Genomic DNA, 9828 nt, shown 5'->3' with positions numbered 1-9828 from the left:
TTCTGAAAACTAAGAGAAGCAAAGATAAAAATACACTGACAACTGATGCTTTACTAATGTTTAAAGTGCCAGTGAAAAGCCAAATGAAAATGGAGTTTGCATATGATAAACTCATTAATGATATTAGCACTTTTAATAGTATCTGGGGTGTTGTGTTGATGAGGGGGAAATTCACATAAAATGGTGACTGGAAATTAATATGGGATTTCACTGGCTGGGGTGAATTGTGTTTCTAACATACAATTGATGTCATCAACAGCTTTCCTTACCACTGTGCTTTCAGATTTTGCATATATTAAATATATATAGATACTAGTAACTAAAGTAAAAAAATGTTTAGTTCGGAATGTTTCATTTTGGCTGATAACAGCATTGCCTGTTAGCAGAGTGATGTCTGAAAATCCTGCAGCTCCAAAGGACAAAAAGCCACTACCCAGCAGTGAAACTGAGGTGAATGGCGAAGCAGCAAAGCAAACCAAGGCCGAAGCCAGTGTCGGTGCGCAGTGAATCGCTGTGAAACAAACTGATGGGGCTCGAGCCTGGGAGGACAGTGGTGAAAAAACAATGCAGGACACAACTGAGTGAATGGAGTGGGTTAAACCTAAATAAAGAAAAGACAGGTCTACAAATAGTAGTGTAGCATTAAAGTACAATAAATCAAACAACAATGGCTCTGCCATTAGCACCTTGCCAATACCTCAGGATGGGCACTGATGACAAAATTGACAAGGGTGTGATGAGTGAGGAGGAAGAAGAAATGATTTGGATACAATTATGCAGGGTAGTCTATCATCTTCGCTTAATTTTATCCATTTTTTTGCAGTATTTTGAGGTAAAAATGGACGTTGTCATCAGCAATCATTTCCCTAAGTTGCCCCTGTTTGTGCGATCGGTAAGGAGCGTCCTGTGTCAAGTTGCCACTCTGGGGATGAAAAGAAAAGGAAAGGAACACCTAAAGAATGTCAAAAGTAAGTATAAACATTCCTTAAAACCCAAATCATAATGATGGCTCACTTTAATTTTTTTTCCTCCTCCTAAGTGAATTTAATTTTACTTAACACTCTCTTTGTCTCTTTTTGCTCTAAATGTCTTTTTTAAGTTTAGGTTCATTAAATATTAGGGTTAAAGCCTGCATTTATAAGGAAAACAACAGAGTGTACTTTTTTTTTTACAAGAAACTAATACTTGCATTGCCACTGAATCTGATTGGACCCATTATTTAAGAATACCATCCAATGCCAATGTCAGTACTAGGGTTGCCATTCATTTTTCTAGCAGTGTTTATTCTGAGTCTGTCACTATGGTGGAGGTCATCAAGGGCAGAATGCTTAAAGTCAAAGCTAAATTAGGAGGTAAACCCTGGATATATGTTAATGTCTATGTTCCTAATGTGGGGAGGGAGTGTTTGGATTTTTTTACATGTTGAATTTTTTCCTTTTACTGAATAAGGATGTCTGTGTTGGGGGAAATTTTAATTGCATTGGTGATCCAGCTTTGGACAGGAATAAACTTGAACTGGAGCCTTATTCCACCTCAAACATGTACTTACAATTTTTAAGAAGGCCTGCTTCATTGATATTTGGAGGGTTTTGAATCCTTAGTGCCAAGCAATACACGTGGGTGAAGGATTCATTTGGGTCAGTCTTTATGGCGAGGCTAGATTGGATTTATTGTCTTAATGATTATAGGAAACTCATAGCTAACTGCACCATCTATCCATCCGACTTCTCTGTTCACAGCCTTGTCTTTCTAAAACATCCTCTTTTCTCTTAAAATGTCTTTCAATTCCTACTGGCACTTTACCAATAGCTTTTTAAAAGACGCTCATTTCCTTAAAATCTTTGACTTTTGTGGAAGAAATTGAGAAAGCTGAATGGTAGGTTTACATCTCTAAGGCAGTGGTGGGATATAGCTAAAACTGAAATTAAAGTACTCCTCCAACAATATACTGAAAATGCCCATGCAGAACTTGATAAAGGCAATATCAGAATGAGAGGAAGACATTTTACATCTATCATCAGTTTTGGACAGCTCTTTCAATGAAGACATTCTGTAAAGTTTAAAGATGAAGAAACAGTATATATGAGACTTATTTGATAAACAGGTTTATAGTACCCTGTTGTGCTGCAGAATTCAATGGATTTTCCTACCCAATACGTTTCTGGAATGGGAAAAAAAAAGATCTCAAAATAAGTCCACTGTCTACAATATGATAATGGGCACATTCTTGAGGACCCTGACGACATTTAAGCTCTAGCACTGGAATATTATGAAAAGCTATCATGTGTTGAAATAACCAAAGACTCATTTGACACCAAATGCTTCCTCCAAGATTTGCCACATATTCCAACTACAGACAGGGACCTCGCAGAAGAAGACCTCAACCTGGGTGACCGGACTTCTGTGCTCAATGGGCTGCACATTAGAAAGTCATGAGGAATAGACAGACTGATAGCCGAGGTTGTTTTTTTTAAACTGGTCACTACTGGATGCTGATTTATTAGCTGTATTCAGGGAAAGCCTACAAGTCAAAGAACTGCCACTGACCTGCTGCAGAACCGTGGTCACTGTTATACCAGAAAAAGGGGACCTCTGAAGACTTAAGAACTAGCGACTCATCAGCTTGTCAAACACTGATTATAAAATTCTGTCTATAGCTCCAGCTAACTGCATAAGAAACGTGACAGACTATGTTGGCAAACAGGACCAAACCTACAGTGTTTGTCCCAAATCAGTCCATATATGACAATATCTTTTAGTGCGAGACTTGATTACATCTGCTAAACTCCTTGGATTTATAACTGGCCTAATCTCATTAGACCAAGAGAAGGCTTTTGATTGGGTCAATTACAAATACGTTTTTAAAGTTCTGAATGTCTTTAGCTTTGGGGTCTCTTTTATTGGAATTAATGGGTTACTCTACACAGATGTTTGGTGTTTCAAAAATGAACAGTGGCTCAACATCCCTTTTTTCTGTCACTAAGGGGATTATCCAGGGCTGCGCACTCTCAGGGATGTTCTTTTCTTTATACATTGTACTCCTTCTTGAGCAGTTCAGGTACCATCTTTCAGGCCTAAGTATTCCCATTTGCCCCAATCGGCATTCTTTTGGTAAGAGCTCCCAAGCAAACTGACCCTAATCCACAGCTAAGAAGCTGAGCCTTACCTAATTGCAGCCCAGAAACATGGGCAACGATGCCTAAGGAGCATTTCCTTTATTTATTTCTGTTATTTATTAAACAAGATGACCCAGTTGGTGCCCCAAATTTTTTTCAGGCAGCCTGTCATTCCTGCAACTGGCCACAATAGGTAGACAGATATGAAAGGCACAGTATCATATAGATAGATTGATAACAAAAGACATTTTTTAAACAAATTGTAAGTGATTGATTTATAATGCAGTTTATGAGAACACCAATCATTAAAGAAAACTAGTGTAGCAAGACAGTATTTAATAATCAGCACAGAATTGTGAAAAGCAATGGTAATAAATCACCGTGGGGGCCAGTAACAATAATATAATTAGACTCCTGATATTTGTCTATGTAAACTTCAAAAGGCAAAGCAAGTGAATATAATTTTAGAAATGTACTTTTAGTAGAGGCAGAAAAATTCTTGATGTAATAGTCTAGAGTACAATACAAGATAAGGGACTTGTCATCAGCCACTGAAATAATTAAAGAAAAAATTTTATAAGAAAAGGGCGGTCAGCCTTTATAATATATATTCATTTAAATATATAATGTAGATCACATTAGACAGGCTCAGAGTGAAGCACCCATTTACAAATATAGCAAAATAATTTCCAAATGCCATACAGTTTATTGCATTGGCACTTATTCTGTCTTTAAATGATTAGTTTAAATAGTACACTACAAACCAGCAATTTTTAAACAGAGCAACTTAAAGATGGTAATTGAAGCACTGCTTTGGTTTAGAGTTGGTGTTTTGAAATACAGCCCTGAAATCAATGAAGAAGAAAACACCTGACGGAAACTGTAGAAATAAAAGGTATAAATAAAAAGATTATTATAGTGTTTCAATTACTCCTCAGAACTTCTGTGACAGTGCGTCAAGAAAATTAAACTTAATCGTTTTATTACGTATACCTAATTACTTGTTTTAGATTGAACATTTTTAACCAATAGCCTGCTATATTTTAGCTTAATTCTTACATAACCTAAAGTGTGCTTGATTGCTTAAGTTATTTAGAGAAAATGTTTTATCATTAATCTGACATTTCATTTGTCTAGTGTTGGTGGTTAAAGTAGGGTTTGGGGGAATTTCAGCCTAAGGGTTTCATTGAAGGGTACAACAGGCCTATAGGTATGAGAAATATGGTCTACAACAACAACAACATTTATTTCTATAGCACACTTTCATACAAAGAATATAGTTCAAAGTGCTTTACAAGATGTCAAAGAGAAAGTTACAAGAAAAGAAAAAACAAATAATATTAGATAAGAATGTTAGTAAATAAGTAACAAAGAAAAAGTAAATAAATAAATCCCTACAATTTTATGAAACAGATATATACAGTATTAGTAGAAGGGCAGTGTTCTTATATACAATATCATGATGTAAGTCTCTAAAGATGAGTCCGGTAATAAGGTCAGATGGCCAGGAGGACAGAAACAAACTTCTATTAAACTTTTAAGAAAAAACAAAATCTGCAGGGGTTCCAAGACCAGAAGGCCACCCAGCCCCCACTGAGAGTCATCAGACCTATACAAGCAAACCAAACTTGTTAAGGCCATTTCTAGATCCAGAGATATGGAATTATGAGGTGAAGTTTAAGGGCTCCATGGTTTTGTCTAAAGAGGCAGGCCAATGAAATGGAGGTGGTGGTGGTGGTGGGGAGTTGACTGTCCTATGTCACCTAGGGCTGGGAGAAAGTCAACAACCAGAGTTGTAGCCCAGAGGAAACCAGTACCGGCAGTGACCACTTTGTGGCCTTTTTTCTGCTAAGATGAAGTGTATTACCAGTTTAATATCTGATAGGCTTCCCCTGATCTTTGCTCCATATTACATGGATTTTTAGGAATGGAAATAGGAGCTAAGTCCTCTGGGTTTGCTTTGCTCAGACAAGACATCGCCCCAATACTGCACTGCCTTCGGGAGTGGTGCACTCCTCTCTGTGCTGGTTCAAAAAAGATTGCACAGATATACCCGGAGGGGAGGGAGGTAAGAGATACAGACAGACAGACAGACAGACAGATAGATAGATCAGTGAAAAGGAGGAAGGGTGTCACCATTATATGTCTTTTTTCACATATAGCATCTTATTCTGATGCTTGATTTGCATTTTTAATTGAATTTGGAAGTTCATTTTTTCTTATTCTCTTGATTTTAATTATTTATGTGATGTTCATTTTGATCATGTGTTGATCATATGACATTGTTGTCTCACTTTTGGTATCACTGAAACATTGCATATAAATATCGGCATTTTTACTTTCAAGTTTTGCCCTTTTTGTAAAAGCGCTATTTAACTTCATCCTAAGTAGGCCTTACTGTTAGGTTTGGTTTTCTGATATTTGATCACTTCAGTTTTTGACATAGGACTCTGTTTGGCCCACTGAGTTTTGGTTACCCCTTTTCATTTTGCCTCCTGGTATTTTTATCCTTGCTTTCCCTTTTTTTGACTACAATTCTTTGCATTCTAACCATCTTCTGCTCATAATAATCAACACCTTGTGTGTCATAACAACCACTGCCTTCAGATTTTTCACCGCTGTGTCTTGGAAAGGAAAACAGATGACTTAGGTGTGCCTTCAAAAGTATCTCTGCACATATTTTGGTTGTATAACATGCATAAAACAGCATTTACTTTATCTTGATTTTTAATGTTGCTTTGAATAAAAAATATCAATAGTAAACTCTTATGCTCATGAACTTTATGATCTTGTTCTGAGGTTAATATTACTCCATTTAACTGATAAAAGAGTATCCATAACATCTTATATGAAGTATCCTTACTAAATAACCTCCTTAGATTGGTTTAATCTGTTAGCAGTGTATAACGGTAACTATACGAGGTGAGACACAAAAATAACCGGATTGGTAAAAAAAAAATGTATTGATGAATTACAGCATTGTAAACATTCTCACCTTCTATATACTCCCCCTCCCGATCTCTGCACCGCTCCATACGTATCTTCCATTCATTGAAACAGTGCTGGAAGTCTTCTAGCTTGAGGCTCTTCAAAAGGCTTGCTGTTTTTGTATTTACTTCATCCATTGATGAAAAAAATGTGTTCCCTTCAGGTCACTTTGATTTTCGGGAACAAGTAAAAATCATACGGAGCTAAATCGAGCGATCAAAGACAGGAATTGTTTTGTCATTCAAAAACTGCTTTACGGATAAAAAAGAAAATTCGCGAGAAATTTGATGCTGATTCACTGTTCGATTTTTTCACTTGACATTATAGTGGAAACTCGTGAAGCGATTGTTGTGCAGATACTGACTAGGCTATTCACAGGATATACCTAGCTGGTCGGCAGTTTGAGAAGGTATGTAGGAGGGATATAGTTTTATGATTCACATCCAGCTGACCTTAAGACGTTTTTCCAGAAAAGCCCAAAGTCCAGTCCAGTTGTTTTTGTGTCTCACCTCGTAAAGTTTTTCAAATTGATTGTGTATATATTTCCAGTTTATTTTCACAAACTTTAGAATGTACATACAAAGCAAATATCAGTAAAAAAAAAACCAGAAGATTTTAAGAAGTGATGATTTAATGTAGAAAATGTGGAAGCTATAAATGAGTCTCAAAGTAGGACATCCATGGACTGTCATAAAGACTACAAAGCAAATGGAAAGGCTACTGTGCAAAATTTGTCCTAGAAGCATTGATCTTATGTTATGCCTGAGATTAACTTACACTTAGTTCAAAAGCTTGTGTGCTCTGAACAGTTGCCTATGAATGAAACCATCTACTGTATTTAAAGGTTTTCATCTCTTTTTGTTCATTGCCACATAGGTCTAGATTTTTTTGTGTCCTTTAAAATATTTATTAAGTTAATACAGTTTGTGGAGACGCTATGGTCTTATTCAACTACAGGACTTCCCTACCTTTATCTTTTCACTCTTGGGTGGCAGTTATTAAAATTTATGTTATTTCCCACTTTATTTCCCTTACAGCCCTAGACTGAGGTTCACACTCTACTTGCCCGATTCTGCTGGAACTCCAAATGAGCCTTCATAAGATATTTGACTCTTATTTAGAACAGGTCTGATGCAGTGGTGTCCCTACCAGATTTACAGTTTTGTCACCGAATATTTACCCTTTATTCTGTGTGCTTTAGGATTAGTTTGCCTTCTACTTCCCCACATAATTTAATGTCTCCTGGCTCCTTTTCCACTATCCCTTCTTCCTCCTTTGAAATTATAGCCACCTTCTGTAAATATGACCTTCTAATCTCTAAAGCCCGCTGTACTTATTACAATTTTTCCTTCATGGGTATATCAATGTATCAAGACATTAGATGACATTTTTGATGACTCGAAGCTCTTCCAGTTCCACTTACTATGTTCAAGGTTTTCTATTTATTGTAACTCATTCTATTTCTTCCTCCAACTCAGATCTGTCCTATTGACATCTGCTGTACCAACAGTTGTTTTCCTCATTTCCCATTGCATTACACATTTTGCTTCTTAACTCCTGCTAAGAAACCAAATTATTTTATGCTGTTCTAACTAAGACCTCCTACCGTCCATGTGTATTTACTTTATCCACCCACTCTGTCTTTCATCTGCTCCTAATATCTTGAAGCATATCTCTCTGGTCTCCAAAAATTGTAGCCATTAACACATTCAGTTTAGATTCACGCCACCATTTATATCTTACCTCACAAAGGTGTTTTTACAAGAGACTTGTCTCTAGTGGCTTGTGTACTCAACTAAGTACACTTCTGAGTTTTGCTGCTTGAAGTACCTTTAGTTTTTCCATGTGTACCAGCTGTGTTTTAAGTCAGCCAGTATCAGCACTTCTTGCAACCTCTCAGCACTACTATACTTGTTTTAACTGACTGCTATCTCCTGGGTATTGTAGTGAGGGGGATCTCCTCTTTCAATTCTTCAAGCATAAAATCTACCCATCTTGAAATACAACAGATAGTGAAGACAGCTGAGAAGATCATCAGTGTCTCTCTTCCCTCCATTGTGGACATTTACACCACACACTGCATCCGCAAAGCCACCAGCATTGTGAATGATCCTACACACCTTTCACATTCACTGCTTACACTCCTGCCATTGGGAAAAAGTTACAGAAGCATTCGGGCCCTCACCACCAGAATGTGTAACAGTTTCTTCCCCCAAGCAGTCAGACTCTTGAACACTCATGGACCGGTCTAATATCTAATATATGTGTTCTGTTCTGCAGTGTTGCACATGGTTGCACATGTTTGCACATTTGACTCATATGCACCTTGTTATATATTATGTGTCGTGGATTCTTCGTTGTCCTGTGTTTTATGTAGCGCTATGGTCCTGGAGGAACTGTGTTTTGTTTCAGTGTATGCTGTACTACTGTATATGGATGAAATGACAATAAATACTCTTGATACTTGATGATACTTGAATTTCTCTATGCACAAATGAACACAAAGCTCAGCTTACAGTAGTTACCTGAAGAAGCATCAATACCATGTAAAATGTTGTGCGTAGAATTCACACTAAAACATGGCGTACAGACAAAAGCGGAAATGTGCGTACACACAAAAAAAATCCAGATGCATAAATCTGTCAGGAGACAAACCTGTTTCTTCCCAATAAAGGAGGTAAACGAAATACCCCCGTGATGATTATCGTTGTTTGCGATTCACTTGAAAGTTAGCTGTGTGAAACACAACCAAACAAAACCTGAAACAAAGTAGTCTTCTCCTGATCTGGCACAAAGACAATGAACTAGGAGTGTGAAAACGCCTTAAAATTCTTTCTTCAAATATTGCTTTGCCATCTTCTACTTTACTGATCCTCTGCATTATTATTTATAATAGTATAAATAATAGCATTTTCTCTTTCATTTATACCACTTAAAACATTTCTCACTAGGCACTATAGCAGCGAAATTGGCTTTAACCTCTTAATGGAAGTTACTGGATTTTCATTTTTCTTAACCTTTGGAAATCCTATTGTTTCAGTTTAGTTCTTTTGGCATTCCGAGTCGCAGATGAACAGTTTGTCCAGTGCTACTATGGATTATCAGTTTTGAGAGACAGGATGGCTGTAGACCAGCAACATTTTTTCTCCTCTAGGGCTGTTGAGGATGGACTTGCAATGAATGGTGGTCTTATAATGTATGTTCCATTAGAAATGTTTGTTATTTCACTGTGTACTTTTCAAATAAAACTTAACCATAAAAAGTATTGAGAAAGACTTTAGCCAGTAATAAACTAAAATTTCAGCACAAATTAGAGTTCATAGTAATGTGGAACTGTACACCTGACTCAAATTGCCATTAGTGAGATACAACCTTTGGTCACACAAAAAATGCGTAAAATTTACAAAGAAAGATCTGTTCGCAATTAGATGTCTTACTTTTCAACATCTAGCGACTGAAAGCAATAGATTTATTTTGCTTTGCCACACTTTAACAGCTATAATGATTAAAAATAGTACCTAAAATCAATGCTGAGAACAGTTAGATGACTATTATGGGTGGCGCATGTTAATGAAAGTCCAAGTCCATGTGAAAAACTATTTGCCCCCTTCCTGATTTCTTATTCTTTTGCATGTTTGTCACACAAAATGTTTCTGATCATCAAACACATTTAACCATTAGTCAAATATAACACAAGTAAACACAAAATGCAGTTTTTAAATGA

The 9828-nt window shown here is 36.7% G+C and overlaps 1 non-coding gene across 1 annotated transcript; it reads left to right on the top strand.

Moving 5' to 3' along the window:
* The first annotated feature begins 4941 nt into the window (after positions 1-4941).
* LOC114659838 (U2 spliceosomal RNA) lies at positions 4942-5134 on the top strand. The gene has a single exon (XR_003717602.1). It is a non-coding gene; the product is annotated as a U2 spliceosomal RNA (small nuclear RNA).
* Positions 5135-9828: the final 4694 nt, after the last annotated feature.

Source organism: Erpetoichthys calabaricus, chromosome 10 (genome assembly GCF_900747795.2).
Source record: "Erpetoichthys calabaricus chromosome 10, fErpCal1.3, whole genome shotgun sequence".
Lineage (NCBI taxonomy): Eukaryota > Metazoa > Chordata > Cladistia > Polypteriformes > Polypteridae > Erpetoichthys > Erpetoichthys calabaricus.
This window is presented reverse-complemented; position numbering and strand designations above follow the sequence as displayed.